Consider the following 15,836-nt stretch of genomic DNA (forward strand, 5'->3'; position numbering starts at 1 on the left):
AGCCAGAACCTTCTCTCTGTGTCCTCATATGGTGGAAGGGATGAAGAATCTCTCTGGGGTCTCTTTTATAAAGACACGAATCCCGTTCATGAGGATTCTGCCCCTATGACTTATAGATCTCCCAAAGGGCCCACCTTCTAACGCCATCACATTGACATTAGGATTTCAACATATGAATCTGGGCGGGGGGCGGGGATACAAACATTCAGACCATAATACATATTAATGCGCATGAAGTCTTTGGGAACTTAGTATTTCCCTGTGTTATGATTGGGTTTAATGTTCATTCTTATATTTATTGAGTATTTATTCAGGACCCACTATCAGCCAGATACTGTGTGAGGCACTAGAGGCACAATGATGAGCAAAATAGACTAAATCCCTGCCCTCAAGGAGCTTACAGTCTGGTTGTGAAGTAAGGGTCAGACGTTAATCAAATAATCACATTCATTTATTAATTACAAACCCTGATGATTACAGTTTATCTGACTTAAGGAGATGACACTAAGAATTTGGGGTGACCAAGGCAGCTAGAATTTGCAGGACAAAGGACTGGAGAGAAGCGAGCTTCAGAGAGAGAACTTCACAGATCTCTAGAAGGTGCTTCTTGAGTATTTAGAGTAATACTGATCAGCACATGCATGTGAGGAAACTAATGAAGGCCAGGGAAAGAACCACCGGAAAGGTTCCTAGGTGCTTTCACAAGGCCAAGAATAGTGCCTGTTTCCATCAGCCAGACTGCAAATCTCTCAATTCATGAGCTATTGGGTAGAATGCTCAGAGGGGTCTTGCTTCAGTAGTGGAGAATAATTATTCCTACACTGAACACTGTTCTGATCTCATTTAACAAACCTTAAAAATAAGATCCAAGAGAATCAAATTGTTCCCAAGTAACTTAACTGCATCCTAGAATAAAACTCAAGAGTATTAGTGGGAATACAAAAATATCCAGCACCTAAGAAGATAAAATTCATAATGTATGGCTTCTAGTCAAAATTACAAGGCAGAAGCAGGAAAATTCAATCATAATAAGAAAAAAAAAATCAATCAATCTCAACTGACACATAAATGACACAGATGTTAGAGTTAGCAGACAAGGACATTAAAACAGGTATTATAGCTATATTCCGTATGTTCACAACATTATGGAGAGAGAAGGAAGATTTTTTTTAAGATCCAAATGGAACTTCTAGAAATGAACACTATAATGTATGAGATGAAAAATATACTGGATGGGGTAACAACAACCTAAATGTTGCAGAAGAAAAAAATTAGTGAAGTTAAAGACAGCAATAAAAGCTATCCAAATGAAGCACAGGAAAAAGATTTTTTTTAAAAAAATGCACAAATCAGTGAGCTACGGGACAACTTTAAGTGACATATCTACATATTACTAGAGTCCCCAAGGAAGAGGAGGGAGGGGGAGAAATAGGAAAAAAATATTCAAAAAAATAATGGCTGAAAGATTTCAAAATTTGATGAAAACTATAAACCCACATATACAAGAAGCTTAATGAACCCTAAACACACACACACACACACACACACACACACACACACACACGAAGAAAACTACACTAGGGCATATTATAGTAAAAATGTTCAAAACCAGAGATAAAGAGAACATCCAGAACCTTCATGAATGCAGGAATCATTTCATTGGCTCTGATACTTCGGTTACATTCTCTAATGTAACCAAATGATTCCCTGAATACGTGTGGGGGGAACTTTCTGCTTCCAACATTCAGAAGCCTGAAGGGGAGTCCTGGAGAAAGCTGTTCAGGGGGAGGAAGGAACCCAGGCTCTCTGTATCCTCCTGTTTCTCATAGATCTCCCTAGAGCTTCCGTTGCAGGCAGTAGCCCTTCTACCCCCCCCTCCCCCCAGTGATTAAGATGTCATAGATTCCAGGTCTACCTACATGAGAGACATTGTCTATCAAAGAGGTGAGGAAGACAAACACTACGTTTTTATTTTTATTTTTTTTTGCCTGAGCAAGATCATAAAACAGTTCAACTTCTAGCCTTCCTGGCTGACAGTGAGTTAGTGTGCTGATGATCTGGGCAGAAGCCCATTTGACCAAAATCAAATCAATGACATACTTTCCGGCACCTTCACCATCACACTTTTACAAGGAGAACCTGCCATTTTTATGCACTTCACTATTCTGATGCGGTAGAGAGGAATTTGTGACTCAGACTGTAAGGGACCATCATAGGACATCAGAAATGTTTATCTTTGCCCCATTCCTGATTCCACAATGAGGTTTTGAGAGCTGAGCTGTGATTTGGTGACGTCGACTGCATACATTACTTGGAAATTTAAAACAAAGCCCTTTGAGGAGCAGATTGGATGGAAGGTTTAGAAACAGGGCTTTCAGGAAAAGTAGTACTTGCTTAAATTAAAGAAAAAAATGAGATGAAGCACCTCCTTCCTCTTCCAAAGGTTCAGGTTGGGGTGGACATTAGCAACAAGGGACCATCTACTTCCAAAGAAATCTCTTCACCAATTTCTTCAGAAATGGAATACGTCCCTCTCTATACTCTTGTTCCTTTTTTATGTCCTTAAACTGGGAAAGAGGTTTGAAAAGTCATGTAACAGGTTTTTCAACATTTTCTTTGAATATTTGCATATGGTGACTTGGCTTTGGAATTTTTTATCTATTGTATCCCTGCATTGTTAAAATTGAATATAAATGAAGACCAGCCTTGGCAATTCCCTGAGCAGACAAACCCAGTTTTGTCATACAAATAAAGCATAATTTACCTTATTTTGAGAAACCAAGTCGACTTTAGTCATTTCTTGTTTATGCCGTTGAAAGTCATAAGCAAAACTTGAACTGATTCTCAAGATAGATATGAGGTATCCACTGACCGATTCCTTATCATTTAGGAAAATTCTAATATTATAACCAATCAATATGATGAATGAACAGCCACTGCCCTCTGAGCCTCATTCCATGTTTTGGTTTGAATGCTCTCAGTTTGCAAACTGTCTTTTTGGTGTGTGAACAATATATTTTTACTAATTACTATTTCAGTGATTCATTGATTTTACTGTGACTATTTATGAACCTTTGACAGTGCCTTGATCAAAATTTCAATTTTAACATCGTGTTATACATATGTAAATAAAAAATGGACAGAATTACAAGGAACCCATAAACATAAGAGAACTTAACACATTTTTTTTGGAAACTGACATCAAATGGACAACATCAATAAATACATACAAGATATTTAGAAATAAACAATGAAATATGCATAAAATCCTTCTAGAAAAAACTTTATTGAAAGATATACGAAAGGTAAATGTAAATAGATATTTATGATTCTGGGTGAGAAAACTTAACATTGTAAAGATGTCAATTACCCCCAAAATTATTCTATAAAGTCAAAGCAGTCTCAATTGAAACCCTAGCAGGACTTTTAAGAAACTTGATTAAACTGTTCTACAATGGCAGTGGAAAAATAAAGGCACACTAATAGTTTAGACAATTTTTAAAGAGAACACAGGTATGTGTGTGTGTGCCCTTTTGTCTGCATGACTCCATAACCTGATAACTCTGTTCTATTGGCTTGCATCTTTTTCTAATCTTGTTTGGTCTAAGACCTGGACCATACCTCTTAAATTTAGAAGCTAAAAATGTGGTACTTTATTCACTGAAACTTCCCAAGCTTTTACTTCCTCACAACGTGTGGTGTTTTTAAAATATATTCACAATTTCATTGACACACCTCCCATCAAGAGGTACAGCCAAATTCCTATCCCTTTGAGAGGGGGCTTGACTTAGTAACTTGCTCCTAATGAAGAGACTAAAGTGGAAGTGAAAGTGTGCAACTTGGGAGAGTAAGTCATAAAAGGTACTGCAACTTCCTGCTTCCTCTCCATTGGATCATTCACTCTGGGACAAGCCAGCTGCCTTCCTGTGAGGTCCTTCAAGCAGCCCACAGCAAGGTTAATGTGGGGAAGAACTGTCATCAGCCATGTGAGTGAGCCATTTTGGAAGCAGATACTTCAACTATTTTCAGCCTCAGCTGACATTTTGATTGCAACAATTCAAGAGACTGTGAGCCAAACCTACCCAGATAAATTGGCCCACAGAAACTCTAAGCTAATAAATACTTGTTGTTTTAAGGCACTAAGTTTTAGAATAATTTGTTACATAGCCAAAGTAACTAATATACTGAGGGAAGTGGGAACATCTTGTTTTCATGGCCAAAATGGAGGTAACCAAAGAAAGAAGAAAGAACATCCAGATTCATACTTTTACGGGCTGAATTGTGTCCCTTCAAATTCATATGTTGAAGTCCTAACACCCAGTACCTCAGAATGTCACTGTATTTGGAGATAGGGTCTTTAAAGAGGTAATTAAGATAAAATGAAGTCATTGGGGTGGGTCCTAATCTAGTATAGCTTGTGTCCTTATAAGAAGAGGAAATTAGGACACAGACATGCATGAGGAGAGACCATGTGAAGACAAAAGGAGAAGCTGGCCATCTCTAAGTCAAGGAGAGAGACCTGATAATGAAACCAAATCTGCTGACAGTTTGATCTTGGACTTCTAGCTTCCAGAACTGTGAGAAAATAAAATTATATTGTTTTTGTTTTTTCCCCCTCTGGGAGGTTTTACCTTATATTGAAAATGTTTATTCTTTTCTTTTCTTTTTGTTTTAATTTATTGGGGTGACAATTGTTAGTAAAATTACATAGATTTCAGGTGTACAATTCTGTATTACATAATCTATAAATCCCATTGTGTGTTCACCACCCAGAGTCAGACCTCCTTCCATCACCATATATTTGATCCCCCTTACCCTCATCTCCCATCCCCCACCCCCCTTACCCTCTGGTAGCCACTAAACTATTGTCTGTGTCTATGAGTTTTTGTTTCTCATTTGTTTGTCTTGTTCTTTTGCTGTTCTTGGTTTATATACCACATATCAGTGAAATCATATGGTTCTCTGCTTTTTCTGTCTGACTTATTTCGCTTAGCATTATACTCTCAAGATCCATCCAAGTTGTCACAAATGTTCCTGTATCATCTTTTCTTACCGCCGAATAGTATTCCATTGTGTATATATACCACAACTTCTTTATCCATTCATCTATCGAAGGACATTTTGGTTGTTTCCATGTCTTGGCCACTGTAAACAAAGCTGCAATGAACATTGGAGCACACATGTCTTTGTCTATAAATGTTTTCAGGTTTTTTGGGTAGATACCCAGGAGAGGGATTGCTGGGTCATATGGTCACAAGCCACACAGTCTGTGGTATTTTGTTATGGTAGCCATAGAAAACTAACACAATATTTCATATTATTATTGCATCACATTCTTCTGTTGGTAAAGATTTACCTCCCAAAGCAAAGAACATACAGAACATTTCTCTCATACGGAAGTTTCAAACTTCCTTCCAATCAGATATAAATTAAGTCTCTGTCTAAAATTACACAGTTCAATGTATTTGCCACTAAGCGTATGCAACTATGGAGAACTTGAAATGTGGCCAATGTGACTGAGAAGCTAAACTTTTTATTTTAATTTTAACTTAAAACTGATGCTCAGTTCAGTTATTGGAAAAGTTTTAGGTGTGTTTGGAACAGCTTGGGTAAGTGAATCTACTTTTTCAACCATAAATTTTATTAACTCTAAATACATACCAAGTATTTCTGATGAAATCTTGCATCTGAATTGAGATGTACAGCAAGTATAAAATATATACTGGATTTCAAAAAAATAAGATGAAAAAATGAATGTAAAATATCTCACTAATAATTTTAATATTGATTAAATGTTGAAATAATTTTGGGATAAATTGGGTTAAATAAAATGTATTATTTAAATTAATTTTATGTTTCTTTTTAATTTTTTGAATATGACTACTAGAAAATTTTAAATTACATATGTAGCTCACATTCTATTTCTATTTCTCTCATTATAAAACACTCACTGGATAGACTCAATAGCAGAACGGTGATGACAGAGAAAAGAATCAGGGAACTTGAAGATAGTCCTAGGAGAGGAGAAAGCCTGCAGTGCTGAAAAAAAGAATGTAAAGAAATAATGGCTAAAATTTCCTGAATTTGACCAAAGACATCAATGTACAGATTCAAGAAGGTGAAAGAATCCTCAAACAGAAAAACCACCAAACGACAAACAAACAAGGAAATCTACACCCAGGCACATCATATTTCAACTGCTGTAAACTAAAGACAAAGAAAAAAAATCCTGAAAGCAGCCAGAGAAAAACAACATATTACCTAGAGGGTACAATAATTCAAATAACTGTAGATTTCTCCTAAGAAACTGTCGAGCCAGAAGGAAATGACAGAGCTTTTTTAAAATGCTGAAAGAACATAACTGTCAACCCAGAATTCTATTTTCAGTGGAAATATCCTTCAGGAATAAAGCTGAAATAAAGACATTCTCGGATGAAGAAAAACTAAGAGAATTCACAGCCAGCACATCTGCTAAGAGAACTGCTAAAGGAAGTTCTTCAAACAAGAGAAATGATACAGAGATGATACTTCATTACATCAGGAATGAAGTAAGAGCAACAGGAATGATAAACACTGAGTAAATATAATAGACTATTCATCTCTTAAGTTTTTCAAAATATGTTTGATGGTTGAAAACATAAATTATAACATTGTCCAATGGGATTTTTCAATATATGTACAAGTGATATATAAGACAACTATAACATAAAGTAGGGAGGGCAAGGGATCCTATAAGGTGGTAATTTTCTACATTCCAATTAACATGGTAAAATAATGATTCTAAGTAGACAGTAAAAAGTTATGTATTTTGTAGTCCTTAGATCAACCAGTAAAAAAAAATCTATTCAAAGGAATATAATCAAAATCACAAAATCACAATAAATAAATTGAAGGAGAATATTTCAAAGGTATTCAAGTAACTCAAAAGAAAGCAGATGTAAGAAAACTAGTTTCCTCTACACACAGAACATTCTGACACTAAATATGTGGGTTTTCAATACCAAGCAATTCTCTGATTCTCTGCGGACACCAACTGGGTGTCCTACAATTTAATTCAGTTCTGACACTGACTACCCAAGAGCTAATGCAGACCCAACAGGTTAAAGGCTCAGTCCCATAAACTAACCCTGACTTCAGATACCAGTGACAAGTCTGGGCCTCCCGTACTTCTGACCAACTGACTATAAATCAGGTGTTCCCACAAACCCCCTTTTAATTTCACAGAACTCGGGGAAACACTTTACTTACCATTACCAGCATATTATAAAAGATACAACTCAGGAGCAGCCAATTGGAAGAGATGCACAGGGCAAGGCATGTGGGGAGGGGTGTGGGGCTTCCATGCCCTTTCAGGCTGCTTCACCCTCCCAGCACCTCCATGTGCTCACCAACCCAGCAGCTCTCTGAACTCCTCCTTTTAGAGTTTTTATGATGTAGGTGTGGTTGATTAAGTCATTGGCCATTTATGATTAAGTCAATCTCCAGCCCCTTACCTCTCCCAGGAGGTAGGGGAGGTACTTCAGGTAGGTGAGTTGGGGTGTGGGGCTGAAAGTTCCAACCCTCTAGTCATATGGTTTTTCCCCTGGCAATCCACTTCCAGCCTCTAAGAGTCACTTCATTAGTATACAAAAAGACACTATTACGGAGATTCTAAGAGTTTTAGGAACTCTGTGCCAAGAACTGGGAATGATGGCCAACTGTGTATTTCCTATTATGTCACATCATAGCAAGAAAGGGGAAACAGGAGCCAAACCCAGAGGGAACAAGCAAAAACAAAGTTATAAAACAGTATACCTTAATCCAAACACATTAATTGCAGTGGAAAGGCCTAGAAGTATATTCAAATTGAAAATAGTTCTTTAAGGGGCCGGCCCGGTGGCTCAGGCAGTTGGAGCTCTGTGCTCTGAACTCCGAAGGGTGCCAGTTTGATTCCCACATGGGCCAGTGGGCTCAACCACAAGGTTGCCAGTTCAACTCCTCGAGTCCTGCAAGGGATGGTGGGCTCCGCCCCCTGCAACTAACAAGGCAACTGGACCTGGAGCTGAACCGGCACCCTCCACAACTAAGACTGAAAGGACAACAACTTGACTTGGAAAAAAGTCCTGGAAGTACACACTGTTCCTCAATAAAGTCCTGTTCCCCTTCCCCAATAAAATCTTAAAAAAAAAAAAAAAGAAAATAGTTCTTTAAGTCACTGGGACTGGAAAGGAGCTACAGTGTCAAGAGAAACTTTTTTCTGTATGATTTTAATTTTTGACAAAAATGTATTTATGTATTACTTTGTCATTAAAAATAGATGAAATTGAATTAATTTTAAAAGAACATATTGTTTCACAGTGTGCCGATGATACCATCTGGGAATTAGACATTTTTAGGTCTCCTGACTCAGGAGTGTACCCAACTGTTTTCAGCAGAATTTGTCAAATGAAGTTATTAGTATTTCAATCTATTTGCTATCACTGCCATTTATCTTATACTCCCATTATTCCACCCTTTCCCAAATTTAATTCCTCAGGTCTGGAGCCCTATAATCCTACGGATTATGTACCTGTTCTCTCTTTCATTCACCCATCCCAACATTATACCATTTTTCTAGAATTTAATATTTTCAACATTTTAAATAATCCCAGGTATGGCTTTTATATTCAATATATCAAGCAGTTTTTCCATTGCCATTTGTTAATGTAGCTTTAGAGTAGTATTTTTCAAATTGTAGGTCTCAATCAGTAGTGGGTCATAAAGCTAATGTAGTGGGTCTCAATTCACTTTTATTTTTTTTAAGAAATGAAATAGAATAGAAAATATCAGAGTACACTGAAACTATAGTGAGGGTGAAAATTGTTTTGTGAAATTTGTGTGTGTGTGTGTATGTGTGTGAGTGTGTGTGTGTGCGTGTAGTGGGTTGCAATGGAAAATATACTTCTGTGGGTTGAGGTAAAGGAAGAAGAAGGTGGAGGAGGAGGAGAAAGATTAAAAAACACTGTTTTAGTGAATATATATAAAAGAAAATTGATGCAATTTACCTTCTTTCTTTCTGATACTTACACAACGCTTGTTTAGTGAGTAGCCAACAGATTCTTAGTTATGGAGGCCTAGAACTGTTAAGTAACTGGAATTTTTACAAATGGTGCCATTTAGTCATTCATTCAATCAATATTTATTTAACATCTATTATGTGCTAGGACTCAGTGAAAGACTCTTCGGAAATTTCAGGGGAAACCCACCCCCAGTCTCTTGAATGGAATAATGAACAAAAATGAAAAAGATGTTGGGGATTTAAGCTGGCTTTATAATACAATATAAAGAGGCAGTTCCTGATGCAGGGAATAGAGAACAATCAAACATGCATACCAAGACTCACTGTCTTTGACTGGGGCCGGTGGGTGCCTGGCAAGGATTACAGGAACAGAATTGGCCACCACAGTGGTACCACAATTTCATCTCAGCATAGATCCTCTGGGTAGGGATGTGAACCTTCTGGGTCCTACTAATGATCTCTTCATTTAGGCAGGCTTAGCACTAGCTCCTATTGCAATAGTCTTGAACAAAGTCTTCTTTACCTGTTTAACTTTGCCCAGGGAAACGTTTGCTTTGAGATAGCCATGGTCCAGCCAGGAAAAAAACAAACAAACAAACAAAAAAATTGGACTGGGAGTTGGGAAGCTGGATGAAGGTCCCTCCTCTGTTTCTAAATTACAGGACTTCACCTCACTGATCTCTGGGATCTTCCAGATTTAGAGGCTGAAAAAGATGATCTTCAGGATGTCTTCTAGCATCCAGGTTTTTTGATGGCCGGATGTGTTTGATTGACACTAGGGAAAAGTATAAATGCCCAGAGAAACACATAGTGATTTAAATCCATGGGTGGGTTGTCATGAGAGCTGAACAACTATAAACATTAAGGACTAACTGGACCACACACTGTTACACTGCTCTTCCCTGGTCCTTAGAAGAGTGAGAGGCTCTTCAGGAAGCATGAATGTGTCCCAAGGTGAAAAACCCTTGTGTGTCTAAAGCAGTGGTGTATGCTTATGTCTTAGACTCCTCAGACTCCCCAGAGACACTTGTTTCCAGGAGGCCACTTTTTGAGGTTATTTTTTAGCTATTTTTTCTCTACAGACTCTTTTTAGCACTGCTTTGTCCTACCGTGGGTCAGACATCAAGACAGCTGGTGGGAATTTGAAACAAGAAGGGTCAGAGCAGAAATAGGGACCCAGATAACCAGTTAAGGGATTGTGATGACCACTTCATGCTGTTTAACTCACTGTGCAGTTTTACTGACTCCAGTGCATAGTCAGAGGTACGTGTCTTAAGCTGCTGTCCGTGGGAATGGGGGCACTGAGGGAAAAGTGACAGGGCATTGGCAGTGTCTGTTTCAATGGTCCTCATCGTACAATAACACTGACTTGCACTGAGACATCTCACCCATATGTTGTCGTAGTTTCCTTTGGTCCTAACAGCCAAGTTCCCCAAGGGGTTATTAGCTCAGATGTGTTAAAAACAAAGGAAATGTGAGTCTATGAAACTGAACAAGAGTTCTTGTGTGACACACACACTCACATCTGTTTTCTTGTGAAAACAGTCTCCATACAGCTTGAGACTAGGAGTGGACAACTGTTCCTTTCATTCAACATCACTCACTGCAATAATCTTAGACTACAGCCAGACCACACGGTAGCCAGTCAGCTCATCTTAAGTGAAGCGCCTGGACCACACTGTGCTCCAGCAAATGGAAGAAGGTCGTGAGAGGAGAGGCAATAAGAACTGACCCTATTTGTCTTGCTCCATCAGGAGTGACTGTTATTGTACAGCAGGGACCTTGGGTCACAGAGCTGGAGGAATTATCCAGAAGCTGCCTTGCCTACTATAGTAATAAATCTGTGAGGAGTGAGAGTTGCCCCCAAACACCACTGTGACAACCATCATGAGAGGAGAGGGGGGGCAACGCAGTAGTGTGCTATCAGTGAGGGCTCTCTTGGTAAAGGAGAAGCACTTCTGTATTCCAAGGAGAAAGGAATTAGAAGCTTACACAATGATTGGAAGGGTTGAGGAAGCGATATGGAAACTGCTGCTGGTTCATGAAATCAGGCCTTTGATTGGCACACTCTAACCCAGAGCCATACAGGAAAGTGATACAAGGAAATGGAGCTCCAGACTTCCCTGCAATGCAGAGGAGAATGGAGAAAGGGGTGGATGATACCGAATTAACAAAGACAATCTGGTACAAGCAAATGAAGCCAAATACCTATATTAAGGGTGAAAGGTGCAAGGGTGCCATCAAAGCCCTTGTCTTCTCATGTGCTAGTAAAGAACCTCATGGATGCCATGAGCAGAATCCCTAAGATAAATAAGGCCACACGGATGTGGTAGCTTAATAATTCAGCTAGCTTCTGTTTCCCTCTCAAATGTCAAACTGCCTGAAAGTCTCAGAAATGGATTTGATGCACATGTAATTCCCATGTAGCACATGTTACCTTTCTCTCAGCCTGGTTGTGCCCTTAAGCATAATTTGGCTCTTCAAAGCGCAGGCCCAAGAGAGCAAGGCCCAGAAAGACAAAGGGGTGTCCTTCTGCTTTGCCTAAGTCCTCCCTGGGGCACCCCTTTGCAGGATCCAGAGCCTCCCTGATAATTGATACGAATATCCAAGGCCGTCTACTTTCAGTGACACCAGAGGGGTATGGCCTAAACCTATGGCACCATAGGACAGCCACATTATTGTGCAAAAAAATGACAATTCACCATATAAGACATAAGCATACACAGTAGCAGAGCGTTCATTTTGTTACACTCTCAGATGTCTAGAGGGCAAGATGGTGGTACAATAAATGCAGGAGAGAAAGGAGATTTAGAGGAGGAAGGTGAATTCATTTGGACACATTGAGTTTAAGCTGTCTTCAGGAATGCAGGGTAGAAACAGCTAATAGGGCCCTGGAGCCAGGTTTCTGTGTGTTCTTGTTGAGAATACACAACAAAGTCACCACCCTGCAAGCTCCCTAGCCCTTCCCAGATTCACTCTTGCCCTCCATGCGTTTCACGCCCTGAGAGCCATACTGCTGCAGTCATTTCCCCAGGAGCCCTGCAGCTCTGTCTCTCTCGCCATCCATCTCGTCCCTCATTTCCTCTCCCATAACTGTTTACCAATGGACTGTGCATGTTCTAGGCCAAGGTCCTGAGTGTGATGACTTGGTTATCACAGAGCAATCACTTGATAAACATTTGTTTAATTAAATTGAACTGAGCTTATGGGAAAGACTAAAATTGTTTACAGTTTTACACTTTAAGCTGTTTCCAAATCAGATTTAAGGAGAAGCCGGTCAGGGCCAGGCTGAGCCAAAAGCAAGAAGAGACCATTTATGCCCCTTTATGTTGTCACATCCCAATCTACCAGCTAACTAATTCTAATTCACCAGCTAACTGCTGTGTTGCAGAGAGAATAATCCAGGTGACAGGAGGACACTGTGATCACCTCTAGAAGCATGGAGTTCTGGCTTAAAAGGAAGCAACTCACTGTTTCCCTCTCCCAGCCTTACGTGGCCTGGTCATGCTTTTCCCGTGTCTGAGACCAAATGTGGTTTAGTTATCTTTGCCCCCTGCTTCCCTTTTAATTTGGGTAGAAGGTTATCCCCATGCTGCTGGCCTGGGTGCAGAAGCATTGACCTCTAATACTTGCCTTTTCTGGAGGTCTGAAAATCACAGGACAGAATGAAATAGGACAGAACCTGAGGGCTATAAACTGTACTTTGTCATTATGTGGCGAATCCAACCCCAATCCAATACTAGTCATAGTGCTGTGTCTTGAGTTCTTTAGAAATTTGAATGCCAGACAAAGCTTACATGCTAGCACTTTACCAATGGGCAAGGCAGCAAAACGGAGAACAGAGGGCAGAGAGTGGGGGAGGGGAGGCGAGCAAATTCAAAGGGGCATGTTACAGAGCTGTCCACAGCCTCACAAGAAACACTGCCAGTTGCTCAATTATGCATGATGTCTGGGAGAGGCTGAGAGCTCAGAACAGTCTGTATGGGACAGAAAGGACACGGACTTTATCTGTCAGCTCCTTCCCATCTCCTGTCTCTCACTGGTCCAGCTTCACCCTGTGGGCTGTGAACTCTCCTATATTTTTTGGTTTATTAACAGCTGCTGGGGAAGCCAGAGTCTCCATAGGTCTAATAAAGTCAGATCACTTTTCTAGAATCCTCTGGTCATATAATATGGAAGAAAGAGCACTGCATTTTACCTCCTTTTGCCCTCATCATATTTTTTTACAATGAGGATGATCCAAAGGAGATAGTTTGTCCTCATTTGGGGGCTGTAGTTGTGATGAGTAAGAGTCTCTGCCAGTGGCCCCTATGTCTAAAGTCTCTAGGTTATTTCTCAAGTACTTGAAACCAGTTTTAAGAAACAGGTGTCTAGTACTCTTTAATACATTCAGATATTTTCAAATAATATGCGTTTGATTTTTTTTATTTAAAAAAAGTATAAAGAAGATAACCACAAATGCCAGTGAATTAAACTCAAGCTCTCAGCAACCCTTTTATTCTTCCCGTTGCTGCAGCAATAAGCTTCATCAGGTATAAACCGACACTACGTTCCTCAGCCTCACCATGTCTCTCCTGCTCTTCCCAGTGCAATTCTAACGCTGTGACATGGGATTCAGGGGCAGTCTGAAACAGCAAGGGCGTTAACAAGCCCTGGGACGTGCCTTGGCCAATGGTGGAGGGAGTTGGTGAAGGAGTGTCCTCCCACCCACCCAACCTTTGAGTACAGATGCCCAGGTGCATTCTCTATGGCTTCTCAGAGGATTCCAGAAGGCTTTATCTCCATTTCTCATTGTGGTAACCAACTGGAGAATGTACCTTTGCATTGGCTTTCCCTTCACTTCAGACATTTTAATCAACACTCTCAAGACCAAAAATCTAATCTTTCAAACCAGAAAAGATTGGTCAATATTACTGTGAAAAAACTTCTGGTTGGTAAATGACCAAAACATTTGAGAAAGAATATTCACAACACATGTAATAAAAGGACTGATTTCTTTAATGTGTGAAAGTGAGGCAAGTGAAAAGTGTTAAAAACCTAGTATAAAAATGTATAAGCCATATGAACTGAAGTACCTTACTGTGGAGATCAAGGGGCCATTTTACATGCCACCAAGAAATGGCAAATCTAAGTGCAATCCAAATTTTTATACACAAACTTGAAAAGCAGTAAGAAGTTATAAAGTTTTGTTGAAAGACATGATTGATAGTGAAAAATGCAAAAGATTCTCAAGCAGCCTGCAAGGAGAAAGACAATGGAAACACTTGGTCCCCTTGAAAAACATCTCTGTTGAAATGGGTGATGAATTGGCTATGAATTTGAACAAAATGCCTCCTAAAATAATCCAGTTCCATTTACTGAGTCCATAGTTCTCAGGCACATCTCCGAGAAGAGTTAAATTCTCATTCATATTACTCTCCTGGGGGAAAAAAGCTCTGATTGACTGACATGACATCATCCACTGTTTACTTGGTAAGTTTATGGAAGTAAAATATCCTGCCACAAATCTACCTTATAAGTTCACAAGCCTGAGGCATTTTCCAATGGTCTGGTCATTCATGAATAAGATGACAGTGAGGACCTGGGCCTCCAGAGCGAAGGGAAGACTTTAAAATGGTGGTCACCCTATGAAGGTGAGATGTTCCAGGAATCCCATCTCCGAAAAGCCAGTGACAGGTGTTTATGACTTCTCCCTTGGGAATACCTTAGTTCATTCTGTTGCTCCTATGAAGTTAAAAAGGGCCTGGTGGGCATACCCGCCTCTGAATCCCAGGACCCTGCTGTCCACACCACCTCTGTTAAGGCTGCTGAAGTCTCAGGCCCAGTCCTTGGTGAGTTGGAGTTCCCACCCCAACTTGGGACTGAAGACAGGAAGCAGAATTTACAAGGAAGCAAGTTTCTAGCCAGTGACCTGAACCACTGATTTGAACATGGGGAGGAAGAAACAGGAAACACAGAGGTCTCTGCCTCAGTAGAAACCAGGACAGGATGCACCTCCTGGAAGGGCTGACAGATGAGTGAGTAGAATCCCACCCCATCGTAACGCCAACCCACAGTCATCACTGCCACCCATCCCCACAGCCAAGACGCCCTCCATCCACTGCTGCCTGATTAGCACCTGAAAGGGAGAGGGGTGAAAGAAGGCGAGTGCAGGTTTTGGGGGTGGGTGAAGGATGGAGGGGCAATTGATGGCCAGGGAACATTCTTGCACTGAGAGTAGCTCTCGGACACTTGGCAATAATAAAGAATTATTATCTCATAGATATCCAAATATTTGAAAGTACAGGATGTTGAGAACATAATTCATGCCATCGACTCCAAACATCCTTGCAGTAGAAGACAAATATTTACACCCTTTACACATAAGATTGAGCAGTGGAAGACAGAGGAAGACCCCTCAATCCCATCTGTTTACAAGCTGTGCACATGAACAGAGACTCTCTCATTTCCTCTAAAACTAAGTCTCTGTGTCCGCCTCCAATGCACTTTGCTAGTGCACCAGCACCTCCCCATTCCCCTTTCTTTTTCCTTCCTCAAATACGGACCCCCAAACTGGCAGTATGTCAACGAGCTATGTTTTGTAGACCCAACCTATCATCTTGAATTAGTTGTCAACATTTTAGAAATCACACAAATCTACATAAACATCTAAATTTCCATTCCATTTTATTATTTAGATCACCTGTCTGAATGCTCTAAAATATTAGAGTTTGAAATCTGTCCTGGAGTCTCCCTGGTGACATGCTTGCCTCACTGAGACACAGAGGCTGCCTTGTTTTTACCCCACTTACAGTCAGCA

General features: G+C 40.0%; 1 protein-coding gene across 2 annotated transcripts in view; it reads right to left on the reverse strand.

The window, feature by feature from the left end:
• The window catches only part of LOC109458300 (dehydrogenase/reductase SDR family member 2, mitochondrial), a 79,115-nt gene that overhangs the window by 17,281 nt on the left and 45,998 nt on the right, over positions 1-15,836 (reverse strand). The gene's annotated exons all lie outside the window — the stretch shown is intronic.

This window comes from Rhinolophus sinicus, linkage group LG03 (assembly GCF_036562045.2).
Source record: "Rhinolophus sinicus isolate RSC01 linkage group LG03, ASM3656204v1, whole genome shotgun sequence".
Classification (NCBI taxonomy): Eukaryota; Metazoa; Chordata; class Mammalia; order Chiroptera; family Rhinolophidae; genus Rhinolophus; species Rhinolophus sinicus.